Source organism: Bufo gargarizans, chromosome 4 (genome assembly GCF_014858855.1).
Source record: "Bufo gargarizans isolate SCDJY-AF-19 chromosome 4, ASM1485885v1, whole genome shotgun sequence".
NCBI lineage: Eukaryota > Metazoa > Chordata > Amphibia > Anura > Bufonidae > Bufo > Bufo gargarizans.
The window spans coordinates 95760607-95778170 of NC_058083.1; positions in this window are offsets into that span (position 1 = coordinate 95760607).

Sequence of the window (17564 nt, forward strand, 5' to 3'; positions counted from 1 at the left end):
GTCCGTCAAAGCACATTTTTTGTTCTGGGTTGAAGTACAATTCCCAATTTAGCAATTTCATAATTTAGTGGTTTCTGCTATATCAGAGCTATTTGAAATCTATCCCTAAAAGGGTATATAATATTGAAGGTGCACATTGGGTCATTCAGAATAACTTCACACACACGCTTCTGTGCATTTCCAAGTCTAATTCTGTCACTAAATCCATACCGGTGACCCAGCGCCTAAATACTAGGCCTCAAATTTAAATCCCTCTAAATCTCTCGTTACCCACCGCTGTACTGTTGTTGCTGGGCAAGATATTTAGTGTCCGTCAAAGCACATTTTTTGTTCTGGGTTGAAGTACAATTCCCAATTTAGCAATTTCATAATTTAGTGGTTTCTGCTATATCAGAGCTATTTGAAATCTATCCCTAAAAGGGTATATAATATTGAAGGTGCACATAGGGTCATTCAGAATAACTTCACACACACGCTTCTGTGCATTTCCAAGTCTAATTCTGTCACTAAATCCATACCGGTGACCCAGCGCCTAAATACTAGGCCTCAAATTTAAATCCCTCTAAATCTCTCGTTACCCACCGCTGTACTGTTGTTGCTGGGCAAGATATTTAGTGTCCGTCAAAGCACATTTTTTGTTCTGGGTTGAAGTACAATTCCCAATTTAGCAATTTCATAATTTAGTGGTTTCTGCTATATCAGAGCTATTTGAAATCTATCCCTAAAAGGGTATATAATATTGAAGGTGCACATAGGGTCATTCAGAATAACTTCACACACACGCTTCTGTGCATTTCCAAGTCTAATTCTGTCACTAAATCCATACCGGTGACCCAGCGCCTAAATACTAGGCCTCAAATTTAAATCCCTCTAAATCTCTCGTTACCGCTGTCCTGTTGTAGCTGGGAAAGTTATTTAGTGCCCGTCAAAGCACATTTTTTGTTCTGGGTTGAAGTACAATTCCCAATTTAGCAATTTCATAATTTAGTGGTTTCTGCTATATCAGAGCTATTTGAAATCTATCCCTAAAAGGGTATATAATATTGAAGGTGCACATAGGGTCATTCAGAATAACTTCACACACACGCTTCTGTGCATTTCCAAGTCTAATTCTGTCACTAAATCCATACCGGTGACCCAGCGCCTAAATACTAGGCCTCAAATTTAAATCCCTCTAAATCTCTCGTTACCGCTGTCCTGTTGTAGCTGGGAAAGTTATTTAGTGCCCGTCAAAGCACATTTTTTGTTCTGGGTTGAAGTACAATTCCCAATTTAGCAATTTCATAATTTAGTGGTTCCTGCTATATCAGAGCTATTTGAAATCTATCCCAAAAAGGGTATATAATATTCAAGGTGCACATTGGGTCATTCAGAATAACTTCACACACACGCTTCTGTGCATTTCCAAGTCTAATTCTGTCACTAAATCCATACCGGTCACCCAGCGCCTAAATACTAGGCCTCAAATTTATATCCCGCTGAATTTGAATACAATACATTGGGCCAAATAATATATTTGTTGTTGTGGTGAACCATAACAATGAGAAAAACATCTAGTAAGGGACGCGGACGTGGACATGGTCGTGGTGGTGTTAGTGGACCCTCTGGTGCTGGGAGAGGACGTGGCCGTTCTGCCACATCCACACGTCCTAGTGTACCAACTACCTCAGGTCCCAGTAGCCGCCAGAATTTACAGCGATATATGGTGGGGCCCAATGCCGTTCTAAGGATGGTAAGGCCTGAGCAGGTACAGGCATTAGTCAATTGGGTGGCCGACAGTGGATCCAGCACGTTCACATTATCTCCCACCCAGTCTTCTGCAGAAAGCGCACAGATGGCGCCTGAAAACCAACCCCATCAGTCTGTCACATCACCCCCATGCATACCAGGGAAACTGTCTCAGCCTCAAGTTATGCAGCAGTCTCTTATGCTGTTTGAAGACTCCGCTGGCAGGGTTTCCCAAGGGCATCCACCTAGCCCTTCCCCAGCGGTGAAAGACATAGAATGCACTGACGCACAACCACTTATGTTTCCTGATGATGAGGACATGGGAATACCACCTCAGCATGTCTCTGATGATGACGAAACACAGGTGCCAACTGCTGCGTCTTTCTGCAGTGTGCAGACTGAACAGGAGGTCAGGGATCAAGACTGGGTGGAAGACGATGCAGGGGACGATGAGGTCCTAGACCCCACATGGAATGAAGGTCGTGCCACTGACTTTCACAGTTCGGAGGAAGAGGCAGTGGTGAGACCGAGCCAACAGCGTAGCAAAAGAGGGAGCAGTGGGCAAAAGCAGAACACCCGCCGCCAAGAGACTCCGCCTGCTACTGACCGCCGCCATCTGGGACCGAGCACCCCAAAGGCAGCTTCAAGGAGTTCCCTGGCATGGCACTTCTTCAAACAATGTGCTGACGACAAGACCCGAGTGGTTTGCACGCTGTGCCATCAGAGCCTGAAGCGAGGCATTAACGTTCTGAACCTGAGCACAACCTGCATGACCAGGCACCTGCATGCAAAGCATGAACTGCAGTGGAGTAAACACCTTAAAACCAAGGAAGTCACTCAGGCTCCCCCTGCTACCTCTTCTGCTGCTGCCGCCTCGGCCTATTCTGCTGCTGCCGCCTCGGCCTCTTCCTCCGCCTCTGGAGGAACGTTGGCACCTGCCGCCCAGCAAACAGGGGATGTACCACCAACACCACCACCACCACCTCCGTCACCAAGCGTCTCAACCATGTCACACGCCAGCGTTCAGCTCTCCATCTCACAAACATTTGATAGAAAGCGTAAATTCCCACCTAGCCACCCTCGATCCCTGGCCCTGAATGCCAGCATTTCTAAACTACTGGCCTATGAAATGCTGTCATTTAGGCTGGTGGACACAGACAGCTTCAAACAGCTCATGTCGCTTGCTGTCCCACAGTATGTTGTTCCCAGCCGGCACTACTTCTCCAAGAGAGCCGTGCCTTCCCTGCACAACCAAGTATCCGATAAAATCAAGTGTGCACTGCGCAACGCCATCTGTAGCAAGGTCCACCTAACCACAGATACGTGGACCAGTAAGCACGGCCAGGGACGCTATATCTCCCTAACTGCACACTGGGTAAATGTAGTGGCAGCTGGGCCCCAGGCGGAGAGCTGTTTGGCGCACGTCCTGCCGCCGCCAAGGATCGCAGGGCAACATTCTTTGCCTCCTGTTGCCACCTCCTCCTTCTCGGCTTCCTCCTCCTCTTCTTCCACCTGCTCATCCAGTCAGCCACACACCTTCACCACCAACTTCAGCACAGCCCGGGGTAAACGTCAGCAGGCCATTCTGAAACTCATATGTTTGGGGGACAGGCCCCACACCGCACAGGAGTTGTGGCGGGGTATTGAACAACAGACCGACGAGTGGTTGCTGCCGGTGAGCCTCAAGCCCGGCCTGGTGGTGTGTGATAATGGGCGAAATCTCGTTGCAGCTCTGGGACTAGCCAATTTGACGCACATCCCTTGCTTGGCGCATGTGCTGAATTTGGTGGTGCAGAAGTTCATTCACAACTACCCCGACATGTCAGAGCTGCTGCATAAAGTGCGGGCCGTCTGTTCGCGCTTCCGGCGTTCACATCCTGCCGCTGCTCGCCTGTCTGCGCTACAGCGTAACTTCGGCCTTCCCGCTCACCGCCTCATATGCGACGTGCCCACCAGGTGGAACTCCACCTTGCACATGCTGGACAGACTGTGCGAGCAGCAGCAGGCCATAGTGGAGTTTCAGCTGCAGCACGCACGGGTCAGTCGCACTACAGAACAGCACCACTTCACCACCAATGACTGGGCCTCCATGCGAGACCTGTGTGCCCTGTTGCGCTGTTTCGAGTACTCCACCAACATGGCCAGTGGCGATGACACCGTTATCAGCGTTACAATACCACTTCTATGTCTCCTTGAGAAAACACTTAGGGCGATGATGGAACAGGAGGTGGCCCAGGAGGAGGAGGAGGAGGATGAGGAAGAGGGGTCATTTTTAGCACTTTCAGGCCAGTCTCTTCGAAGTGACTCAGAGGGAGGTTTTTTGCAACAGCAGAGGCCAGGTACAAATGTGGCCAGCCAGGGCCCACTACTGGAGGACGAGGAGGACGAGGATGAGGAGGAGGTGGAGGAGGATGAGGATGAAGCATGGTCACAGCGGGGTGGCACCCAACGCAGCTCGGGTCCATCACTGGTGCGTGGCTGGGGGGAAAGGCAGGACGATGACGATACGCCTCCCACAGAGGACAGCTTGTCCTTACCCCTGGGCAGCCTGGCACACATGAGCGACTACATGCTGCAGTGCCTGCGCAACGACAGCAGAGTTGCCCACATTTTAACCTGTGCGGACTACTGGGTTGCCACCCTGCTGGATCCACGCTACAAAGACAATGTGCCCACCTTACTTCCTGCACTGGAGCGTGATAGGAAGATGCGCGAGTACAAGCGCACGTTGGTAGACGCGCTACTGAGAGCATTCCCAAATGTCACAGGGGAACAAGTGGAAGCCCAAGGCCAAGGCAGAGGAGGAGCAAGAGGTCGCCAAGGCAGCTGTGTCACGGCCAGCTCCTCTGAGGGCAGGGTTAGCATGGCAGAGATGTGGAAAACTTTTGTCAACACGCCACAGCTAACTGCACCACCACCTGATACGCAACGTGTTAGCAGGAGGCAACATTTCACTAACATGGTGGAACAGTACGTGTGCACACCCCTCCACGTACTGACTGATGGTTCGGCCCCATTCAACTTCTGGGTCTCTAAATTGTCCACGTGGCCAGAGCTAGCCTTTTATGCCTTGGAGGTGCTGGCCTGCCCGGCAGCCAGCGTTTTGTCTGAACGTGTATTCAGCACGGCAGGGGGCGTCATTACAGACAAACGCAGCCGCCTGTCTACAGCCAATGTGGACAAGCTGACGTTCATAAAAATGAACCAGGCATGGATCCCACAGGACCTGTCCGTCCCTTGTCCAGATTAGACATTAACTACCTCCCCATAACCATATATTATTGGACTCCAGGGCACTTCCTCATTCAATCCTATTTTTATTTTCATTTTACCATTATATTGCGATGCTACCCAAAGTTGAATGAACCTCTCCTCTGCCTGTGTGCTAGGCCTAAATATATGCCAATGGACTGTTGCAGTGGTGGCTGACATGAAGCCTGATTCTCTGCTATGACATGCAGACTAATTCTCTGCTGACATGAAGCCAGATTGTCTGTTACGGGACCTCTCTCCTCTGCCTGGGTGCTGGGCCTAAATTTATGACAATGGACTGTTGCAGTGGTGGCTGACGTGAAGCCTGATTCTCTGCTATGACATGCAGACTGATTCTCTGCTGACATGAAGCCAGATTCTCTGTTACGGGACCTCTCTCCTCTGCCTGTGTGTGTGCTGGGCCTAAATATATGCCAATGGACTGTTGCAGTGGTGGCTGACGTGAAGCCTCATTCTCTGCTATGACATGCAGACTAATTCTCTGCTGACATGAAGACAGATTCTCTGTTACGGGACCTCTCTCCTCTGCCTGGGTGCCGGGGCCTAAATATCTGAGAATGGACTGTTCCAGTGGTGGGTGACGGGAAGCCAGATTCTCTGCTATGGAACCTCTCTCCAATTGATTTTGGTTAATTTTTATTTATTTAATTTTTATTTTAATTCATTTCCCTATCCACATTTGTTTGCAGGGGATTTACCTACATGTTGCTGCCTTTTGCAGCCCTCTAGCTCTTTCCTGGGCTGTTTTACAGCCTTTTTAGTGCCGAAAAGTTCGGGTCCCCATTGACTTCAATGGGGTTCGGGTTCGGGACGAAGTTCGGATCGGGTTCGGATCCCGAACCCGAACATTTCCGGGATGTTCGGCCGAACTTCTCGAACCCGAACATCCAGGTGTTCGCTCAACTCTATTCAGGAGCCTAGTTTCTGAACTGTTGATACATGATAACATCTGGACCGGCTTTGTTGGAGTGGTGAAGAGGTGGTGGTGGGACTCACCACTCCCACTCCACTAGAGAGTGTAGGAAACTCAGCATGTTCACCTGAGGAAAAAGCGTGTCTCATTAGAGGTGCTTAAAAGCCTGAGTTAACCAGTAGGGCTTGCTGGGAGAAGAGCCTAGCTGACAGACACAGGCAGTCTGCAGGCTGGTAACAGGTCCGAGTCTTACCGACGTCCATGGGAGTGGGAGGCAGGAGTGCTCAGTTACTACAGGGGCCGAGCCAGGCGAACGCTGTTTGGTGCTGTTTCTGTTTTTATTTTTTGTCTAGCTCGTCTGGAGCTGAAATAAAGCTTTACGTTACTTCACTCAGACTAGTGCATCTGTGTCACCGCCACGTGGCTCTATCACGCTTCCAAACCTTACACCACGTAGTACATCTATCTATATAGCACCCGATGACGCAGATTCGGCTCATTGCGCATCAGGGAGAGCTGCGCTTAGGAAGGGACAGATGGTGTAGGAAGATTGTGATCGCAATATATTTCAGTGAATAACGTTTCGAAACCCCAAAAGTCCTTTTAAGGACTATTGTGTGTGGTGGCAGCAATTTAATTGTGCAAAGTTATTTTTTTTTATACTTTGTGAAATAGCAATTCTTTTGCTATATAGAAGGTGTCTGCAGTGACTTGTGACATCTGTGCAGCAATACCTTATGTGTGTCAGGGGCAGAGATAGGAAGAATATTAGTGAAAACTATTTTTTTCCCATAAACCACATTTTTGCTGTAAACGGTGAAATCCGTGAATTGTGTTTCCGGTTGTGATCTGCGCTTCCACACCTTGCGTGGTTGTCAGGCCCAGATATAGTGAAAAATATAAATATAAACTACATCATAAAACAGTGATGTGTCTGTACCGCAGATTCCAATAATCTGGGCCTAATATAGTGTCCACATTCTGTGTGTTTCTACGACATATACAGGTCCTTCTCAAATAATTAGCATATTGTGATAAAGTTCATTATTTTCTGTAATGTACTGATAAACATTAGACTTTCATATATTTTAGATTCATTACACACCAACTGAAGTAGTTCAAGCCTTTTATTGTTTTAATATTGATGATTTTGGCATACAGCTCATGAAAACCCAAATTTCCTATCTCAAAAAATTAGCATATTTCATCCGACCAATAAAAGAAAAGTGTTTTTAATACAAAAAAAGTCAACCTTCAAATAATTATGCTCAGTTATGCACTCAATACTTGGTCGGGAATCCTTTTGCAGAAATGACTGCTTCAATGCGGCGTGGCATGGAGGCAATCAGCCTGTGGCACTGCTGAGGTGTTATGGAGGCCCAGGATGCTTCGATAGAGGCCTTAAGCTCATCCAGAGTGTTGGGTCTTGCGTCTCTCAACTTTCTCTTCCCAATATCTCACAGATTCTCTATGGGGTTCAGGTCAGGAGAGTTGGCAGGCCAATTGAGCACAGTAATACCATGGTCAGTAAACCATTTACCAGTGGTTTTGGCACTGTGAGCAGGTGCCAGGTCGTGCTGAAAAATGAAATCTTCATCTCCATAAAGCTTTTCAGCAGATGGAAGCATGAAGTGCTCCAAAATCTCCTGATAGCTAGCTGCATTGACCCTGCCCTTGATAAAACACAGTGGACCAACACCAGCAGCTGACATGGCACCCCAGACCATCACTGACTGTGGGTACTTGACACTGGACTTCAGGCATTTTGGCATTTCCCTCTCCCCAGTCTTCCTCCAGACTCTGGCACCTTGATTTCCGAATGACATGCAAAATTTGCTTTCATCCGAAAAAAGTACTGTTTCTGGTTCAAAAGTGGCTTGACCTGGGGAATGCGGCACCTGTAGCCCATTTCCTGCACACGCCTGTACACGGTGGCTCTGGATGTTTCTACTCCAGACTCAGTCCACTGCTTCTGCAGGTCCCCCAAGGTCTGGAATCGGTCCTTCTCCACAATCTTCCTCAGGGTCCGGTCACCTCTTCTCGTTGTGCAGCGTTTTCTGCCACACTTTTTCCTTCCCACAGACTTCCCACTGAGGTGCCTTGATACAGCACTCTGGGAACAGCCTATTCGTTCAGAAATTTCTTTCTGTGTCTTACCCTCTTGCTTGAGGGTGTCAATGATGGCCTCTGGACAGCAGTCAGGTCGGCAGTCTTACCCATGATTGCGGTTTTGAGTAATGAACCAGGCTGGGAGTTTTTAAAAGCCTCAGGAATCTTTTGCAGGTGTTTAGAGTTAATTAGTTGATTCAGATGATTAGGTTAATGGCTCGTTTAGAGAACCTTTTCATGATATGCTAATTTTTTGAGATAGGAATTTGGGGTTTTCATGAGCTGTATGCCAAAATCATCAATATTAAAACAATAAAAGGCTTGAACTACTTCAGTTGGTGTGTAATGAATCTAAAATATATGGAAGTCTAATGTTTATCAGTACATTACAGAAAATAATGAACTTTATCACAATATGCTAATTTTTTGAGAAGGACCTGTACTGTCCTGCATCAGAAAACTGTGTCTTTAGCGGACTGTAAAACAATTTGCGCCACACCTAGTGACAAAACCATTAATATGAAGAAGGTGAGCACTAAGGGACTGGGAAGTGGGCGTGATGCTAATGGTGCACGCAGAAGCCGTGGCCCTGGTAGCAATGAAACTGTGCCTGCTGCCAGTGCACCAGGAAAAAAAAAAACGAAAAAACATCCACCGTACCCAGCTTGATGTCCAACTTAGCTGGGCCGCACAGGACAACACTGTCCAAGTCGGACCAGTGCAAACAGTTGGTCGGTTGGATTGCTGAAGATAATGCTTCCAGTCGGTTAAGCACCACCCTCTCTTCCACCAAGTCCAGTCCCTGTAGCCAAGAGTCTGGTCAACCGAATCCTCACTCTGATCATCCTTCCTCCCACCATGGAGAGGCTTGCCAAATGAGTGATCCCACACTCGGATATTCCGAGCAGCAATATCCAGCGCCACTATTACATTTGGCCCTCGCACCCAGCAAGCTTGAAGAGGGACCTGAGATATTGTGCCCTGATTCCCAACTTCTTGAACCTTCACAGTATCAAGAAGATGACCGTGGTGAACTGCAATCATTCATTGACAAGGTGGATGATGATGAGACACAGTTGTCAATCACTGAGGTTGTGGTTAGGTCAAGTCAGGAGGATTAGCAGAGTGAGGAAGTGGAAGAGGAGGTGGCGATGAGGTCACTGACCCAACATGGGAAGGTGAAAAGTCGAGCGAGGGAGAGGAATCTGCAGCATTGCAACAGGCTGGAAGAGGCAGTGGGGTTGCAAAAGGGAGAAGTCGGCCCAGAACAAACAAGCCCACAACCGTTACACCGAGTACCCCCATGCGGAAATCTACCTTGCCAAAGGGTAGGTGTTCCGCAGTATGGCGCTTTTTTTAGGAAAGTGCAGACGACAAAAGAGTGGTAGTTTGCAACCTGTGCCGTACCAAAATGAGCCAGGGCGTGAACACTAGCAACCTCACCAACACCAGCATGATCCGCCACATGGAATCCAAGCACCCTAACAAGTGGGCCAAACGCCTGGGTCCACAATCTGGGTCTGCGGGTCACAGCGCTGCCTCCTCTTCCCCTGTGTTACGCACTGCTGGCTAATCCCCTGTCGAAGGCGCAGGCCCGGATGCCACTCGCCCTGCACCTGGACCTTTGCATGAATCATCAGCAACAACATCCACTTCCCTGTCCCAGCGCAGCGTCCAAATGTCCATAACACAGTCATTTGAACGCAAGTGCAAATACCCACCCACCCACCCACAGGCCATAGCACTAAATGCGCAACTTTCGAAATTACTAGCTCTTGAAATGTTGCCATTTAGGCTTGTGGACTCTGAGGCCTTCCGCATCCTGATGTCGGAGGCCGTCCCTCGGTACGCAGTCCCCAGCCGCCACTATTTTTCACGGTGTGCCGTGTCCGCCTTACATCATGTGTCCCAGAACATCACCCATGCCCTTACCAACGCAGTTACTGGGAAGGTCCACTTAACCACGGACACATGGAAGTGCTGGTGGCTAGGAACGCTACATTTCCCTGACCGCACACTGGGTGAATGTTGTGGAGGCCGGGAGTGAGTCATACCCTGGGATGGCACAGGTGCTACCCAAGCCCAGGATTGCAGGCCCTACTTCCATCAGGGTCTCCGCCAGCAGCTATGTTACTGGCTCCAACCCCCACTTCTCCTCTGCCGCCATCAGTCTCTAACTGGAAGCAGTGTAGCAGTGCTGTGGGTAAGCGTTAACAGGCCGCGCTGAAGTTGATCTGCTTAGGGGACAAACAGCACACCACCGCAGAGCTGTGGCAGAGTATAAGGGACAAGACCAAGCTGTGTCTCTCGACACTCAACCTACAACCAGGCATGGCTGTAACTGGTGGCAGCTTTGGAGCTCGGCAACCTGACACACATCCCATGCCTAGCCCACGTCTTAAACTTAGTGGTTCAGCGGTTTATCAAAACCTACCCCAATCTGCCAGAGCTACTAGTGAAGGCGCGCCACGTGTGTGCCCATTTCCGCAAGTCGTCCACAGCTTCAGCCGGTCTGTCAACGCTTCAGCAGTGATTGCGACTTCCAGCTCACCGACTGTTTTGCGATGTGAGCACGCGCTGGAGCTCTACGCTCCACATGTTGGCCAGGCTTTGTGAGCAGCAGAGGGCAGTTGTGGAATACTAGCTGCAACATGGTCGTCGCCTTTCGAGTCAACTGCCACTATTCACAAGTGAAGAGTGGGCATTGATGTCAGACCTCTGTGGTTTTAAAAAACTTTGATGAATCCACACAGATGGTTAGTGGCAATAATGCTATTATCAGCGTAACCATCCCACTGCTGTGTCTACTCAAACGATCGCTGCTCACAATTAAGGACGATGCTCTGAATGTGGCAGACAAGGAAATGGGGGAGGACATTACACAGGGTGATAGCCAGACCACCCACAGTTCATCTTCTCAGAGTGAATTGGACCATAAAGAGGAGAAGGAGGAGCTGGAGACAGTTACATCTGCTACATAGGGTAGTACCCATGGAACTTTAATTCCATCTGTTCAGCATGGATGGGCAGAAGAGGAGGATGAGGAGATGGAAAGTCATCCTAAAGTCGACATCGACGTCTTACCTGTTGGTACTCTGGCACACATGGCTGACTTCATGTTAGGCTGCCTTTTCAGCGACCCTCGCGTTATGCATTTTAGATAATACGGATTACTGGGTGTTTACCATTCTCAACCCCTGCTACAAAAAGAACGTCTAATCTCTCATTCCTCTGGTGGAGAGGACGAGAAAAATGGTGCAGTACCAGAAGATCCTTGGAAAATTGCTCCAAAATTTTCCATCTGACAACGCTGGCGGCAGAGTCCGTACTTCCTTGGCCAACCAAGGAGGGGAGACAAGGGGAACACACAGCAGTTCCAACAGAGGCAGAGCAACACTCTCCAAAGTCTGGAACAGTTTCATTACACCCTGTCAGCACCCTCACCCTGGCCTACTGCCACAAGGAGAGAAAATTTTTGGAAGATGGTGGAGTACATAGCAGACCGTGTCAGTGTCCTCAATGATCCCTCAGTGCCTTACAACTACTGGGTGTCCAAGCTGGACATGTGGCATGAACTGGCGCTCTATGCTTTGGAGGTGCTGGCCTGCCCTGCTGCCAGCGTTTTGTCTGAGCGTGTATTTAGTGCTTCTGGTGGCATTATAACAGATAAGTGTATCCACCTGTCAACTGAAAATGCTGACAGGTTGACTAATATAAAAATGAACAAGGCCTGGATTGACTATAACTTCTCGACTCCACCAGAGGAAAGCTGATGAACATAAAGGCAATTTACATGTGTTGTTTTTAATGTAGTTGTAGACTGTATTCCCATGTACCCCTTCCACCACAAACAAGGGTATATGGTTGAATCTTCCTTTTCTCATCCTCCTCCTCTTCCGTCATATAAACAAGCATTGCTTATTTGTCACATATAATGCACTCACATACTGTATATGGCCTTCGAATATAATTTTTTAGAGTGTCCGCTCACCAGCAGGCCCCCAGATCAAATTTTTTAGAGGGTCCACTCACAAGCAGGCCCTCGCATCTAATTTTTTAGAGGGTCCGCTCACCAGCAGGCCCTCACATCAAATTTTTTTACAGGGTCAGCTCACCTGCAGGCCTGCAACTCAATGTGAATGAGGCCCTCCTTTATGCAATATACAGGTTGTATCAAAGTGCCTCTTCCTTGTAATATTTGGCAGCACTTGCACTTTATATACAAGTAAATATACAGGAAAGAATGTTTTCAATCAATTTTTCCTATAAAATCAATTTTTTTACATTGTGGGCTTGGTGATCAGTTCAAGGCCTTTTAACCCCTTAAGGACCAGGCTCATTTTCACCTTAAGGACCAGGCCATTTTTTGCAAATTTGACCAGTGTCACTTTAAGTGCTGATAACTTTAAAACGCTTTTACTTATACAGGCCATTCTGAGATTATTTTACCAGTGTCATGAAGTACAATATGTGACGAAAAAACAAAGTCAAAAAAATTTATTTTTTTGCATAATAAAATACCTAATTTACCAAAAATTTGGAAAAATTAGCAAATTTCAAAGTTTCAGTTTCTCTACTTCTGTAATACATAGTAATACCCCCAAAAATTGTGATGACTTTACATTCCCCATATGTCTACTTCATGTTTGAATTATTTTGGGAATGATATTTTATTTTTTGGGGATGTTACAAGGCTTAGAAGTTTAGAAGCAAATCTTGAAATTTTTCAGAAATTTACAAAAACCCAATTTTTAGGGACCACTACAGCTCTGAAGTCACTTTGCAAGGCTTACATAATAGAAACCGCCCAAAAATGACCCCATTCTATAAACTACACCCCTCAAGGTATTCAAAACTGATTTTACAAACTCTGTTAACCCTTTAGGTGTTGCACAAGAGTTATTGGCAAATGGGGATGAAATTTGAGAATTTCATTTTTTTGCCTAATTTTCAATTTTAACCCATTTTTTCCACTAACAAAGCAAGGGTTAACAGCCAAAAAAGACTGTATCTTTATTGCCCTGACTCTGCCGTTTACAGAAACACCCCATATGTGGCCGTAAACTACTGTACGGCCACACAGCGGGGCGTAGAGTGAAAGGTGCGCCGGATGGTTTTTGGAAGCCAGATTTTGCTGGACAGTTTTTTTGACACCATGTCCCATTTGAAGCCCCCTGATGCACCCCTAGAGTAGAAACTCCATAAAAGTGACCCCATCTAAGAAACTACACCCCTCAAGGTATTCAAAACTGATTTTACAAACTTCGTTAACCCTTTAGGTGTTGCACAAGAGTTATTGGCAAATGGGGATGAAATTTGAGAATTTCATTTTTTTGCCTAATTTTCAATTTTAACCCATTTTTTCCACTAACAAAGCAAGGGTTAACAGCCAAACAAGACTGTATCTTTATTGCCCTGACTCTGCCGTTTACAGAAACACCCCATATGTGGCCGTAAACTACTGTACGGCCACACAGCGGGGCGTAGAGTGAAAGGTACGCTGTATGGTTTTTGGAAGCCAGATTTTGCTGGACAGTTTTTTTGACACCATGTCCCATTTGAAGCCCCCTGATGCACCCCTAGAGTAGAAACTCCATAAAAGTGACCCCATCTAAGAAACTACACCCCTCAAGGTATTCAAAACTGATTTTACAAACTTTGTTAACCCTTTAGGTGTTGCACAAGATTTAATGGAAAATAGAGATACAATTTCAAAATTTAACTTTTTTGGCAGATTTTCCATTTTAATATTTTTTTTCCAGTTACAAAGCAAGGGTTAACAGCCAAACAAAACTCATTATTTATGGCCCTGATTCTGTAGTTTACAGAAACACCTCATATGTGGTTGAAGACCGCTGTACGGGCACACGGCAGGGAGCAGAAGGAAAGGAATGCCATACGGTTTTTGGAAGGCAGATTTTGCTGGACTGGTTTTTTTGACACCATGTCCTATTTGAAGCCCCCCTGATGCACCCCTAGAGTAGAAACTCCAAAAAAGTGACCCCATTTTAGAAAGTACGGAATAGGGTGGCAGTATTGTTGGTACTAGTTCAGGGTAGATATGATTTTTGGTTGCTCTATATTACACTTTTTGTGCGGCAAGGTAACAAGAAATAGCTTTTTTGGCACGTTTTTTTGTTATTTACAACATTCATCTGACAGGTTAGATCACGTGGTAATTTTATAGAGCAGGTTGTCACGGACGCAGCGATACCTAATATGTATACAATTTTTTTTATTTATGTAAGTTTTATACAATAACTTCATTTTTAAAACCAAAAAATTGTTTAGTGTCTCCATAGTCTGAGAGCCATAGTTTTTTCAGTTTTTGGGCGATTATCTTGAGTAGGGTCTAATTTTTTGCGGGATGAGATGACAGTTTGATTGGCACTATTTTGGGGTGCATATGACTTTTTGATCGCTTGCTATTACACTTTTTGTGACGTAAGATGGCAAAAAATTGCTTTTTTTGCACAATTTATTATTTTTATTTTTTATGGTGGTCACCTGAGGGGTTAGGTCATATGATATTTATATAGAGCCGGTCGATACGGACGCGGCAATACCTAATATGTATACTTTATTTTTATTTATGTAGGTTTTACACAATGATTTTATTTTTGAAACAAAAAAAATGATGTTTTAGTGTTTCCATAGTCTAAGAGCCACAGTTTTTTCAGTTTTTGGGCGATTATCTTGAGTAGGGTCAAATTTTTTGCGGGATGAGATGACGGTTTGATTGGTACTATTTTGGCGTACATGCAACTTTTTTGATCACTTTTATTACCTTTTTTGGGAAGTAAGGTGGGCAAAATTTCAATTTTCTCATAGTTTTTATTTTTTTATTTTTATGGCGTTCACTGTGCGGGGAAAGTAACATGACCGTTTTAGACCGTAGATCAGGTCGTTACGGACGCGGCGATACCTAATATGTGTAGTTTATTTTATTTTTTTTAATTTTTATTCAGTGATAAATGTTTTTTTTTTTTATCTTAACTTTTTTCACTTATTTTTTTTTTTTTTGACCCAGACCCACTTGGTTCTTGAAGATCCAGTGGGTCTGATGTCTGTAAAATACAGTACAGAACCTATATAGGTATCTGTAACTGTATTTTACTTACACTGAACAGATCTATGCTTTCAGCATAGATCTGTTCAGCACCATGGACAGCAGGACGCCTGAGCAGGCGTCCTGTTGTCATGGGAACCTTCCCCGTCTGCTCAGCTATGGTCAGAACTGCGCAGACGGGGAAGGGTAAGGACGGGGCTCTGGGGGGGCTGTCTGGGGGCTCTCTCCCTCTCCCATCGGGGGGCTGCAAAGGCACAGCAGCCCCCCGATCGGAGAGGGAGGGAGCTCCCTTTTACTGTTAACCTTTTCCATAAAGCGGTCCGTACGGACCGCTGTATGGAAAGGGTTAAACGGCTGACATCGCATCACCGATGTCAGCCGTTTATACCAGGGTGCCAGCAATGTGCTGGCACCCTGGTATAACCCACTGTACACCAACGATTATGCAATGGGAGGCGGGCGGGGGATCGCGATCCCGCCTGCCGCACCGCCCGCCTCCCGCAACGCCCCCACTGCCTGCGACACCCCCCCTGCACCACCCGCCGCCATCAAATCATACAGGGGTGCAGGGGGGGGGGTGCGCAATATTGATTTTAGGCACTCAGAAGTTTCTGATCCCCGCGGTCAGGGACCGCGGGGATCAGAAACTGCAAAAAGCGCAGCAAACCGCAGGTCTGAATTGACCTGCGGTTTGCTGCGATCGCCGACACATGACCCCCCCTGGCGTTTTAACAGGATGCCGGCTGAATGATTTCAGCCGGCATCCTGTTCAAATTAACCCCTGCGGCGCCGGAATGCCGATTTAAAAGTCAGGACGTACCGGTACGTCCTTGGTCCTTAAGGACTCGGGAAATAGGGCGTACCGGTACGTCCTATGTCCTTAAGGGGTTAAGCAGCATCAGCAGCATGGTGCTAAAAATGAGTGGCAATGTGACATGGTATGGAGATGGCAGCATGAGGAGACCACATAGTGGCACAATGACAGAGTCTGGATAAAAGACTGAGGCCACAGATTGTTGAGAAAGATGCAGGTGGAAACAATCTGTGGAGCTGTATCATGGTCACCTGCAGATTAACCCCTTCCCGACTGCCATACAGCTATATACGTGCTAGCTGCACATACCCCGGTGCAGCTAGCACGTGTATAGATGTCATGGCAGCTCTTTAATTCAAGCACTGCAAAACGCTTGGATTAAAGCTTCTGCCCCTGCCCTGCTGCTGTCAGGGACAGCATACAGTTCAGTAATGCCGGCAAGGGACCAGAGTGCTCCCTTGCCGACAATCGATCCGATTGCTTAATCGGATCCCGGCAGTGTAAAAGTGCCTGTTCCAGGCTCTGATCTGCGCTCTGCAGATCAGATCCTGAAAATCAGGTAATGTGTCCTGGTGCCCCTCGATCTGTACCCCCCCGTGAGCCTCCAACCCCTCACCTTGTGAGCCCTGCCTCTGCCATCTGTCCCCGCCTGCCCCTGATGCGGCCCCCCCCCCATCCATGCATGCTGCCCCCATCTGTGCCCCCTCAATGCTGGCCGTACCCCCCTTTCCAGTACTGCCCCATTTGTGCCTCCTGCCCCCCGATGTGGTCCCCCTGCTGTATTTGATGGCGGCGGCTCCATTCCTGAGCCGCCGCCATCAGCAGTGAGTGTCAGCTGTATGCTGACACTTTGTTGTAACCCCTTAGATGCTATTGGGACTGCCATGGCAACCGGACGCTTTACAAAGGTGTCTGGTGTTGCCATCTTCAGGAAATCTGATAGTATTTTATACTTTTCAATGCAAGAGCATTGCAAAGTATAGTACAGCCATCAGCCCCACTGGATCTTCAAGATCCAAGTAAGACTTGATAAAAAAAAAATATGTGAAAATAATAAAAGTAAAAATAAATAAATAAATATTTGAATAAAAAAAATTGCCTTTTCCTATAAAAAGTGAACAAACCCCAAAAAACTACACATTAGTTATCAACGAGTCCGTAACGACCGTCTCTATTAATATATCACATGATCGACCCCGTCCGATAAACACCATAAAAAAATAAAAACGGTGTAAAAAAAAATACATTTTTGTCATCTTACATCACAAAAAGCGCAACAACGAGCGATCAAAAAGGCGTATGTCAAACAAAATGGTACCAATAAAACAACCACCTCATCCCGCAAAAAATGAGACTCTGCATAAGAAAATCGTAGCTCTCAAAAAACTATAGCTCTCAGAACATGGAGACACTAAAACATCAGGCCGTGAGCTGTGCGCTGCGATTGGCCAGCGCTGCAGCCTAGGAGAAGGAGACGCCCACAGGACAAGGGCAGACACCGCCTACTATAACTTACAAAGCAAAGATACCGGAGGGCATAATGGGAGAACAGAGCGGCGCCCGGGGATAATAGTAAGTGCAGTGAGATCCCCGGGCGCCGCTCTCCATGTCAGCATACTTAGTTCACATTGTTTTTACAGGTGAAAGGTCCTCTTTAA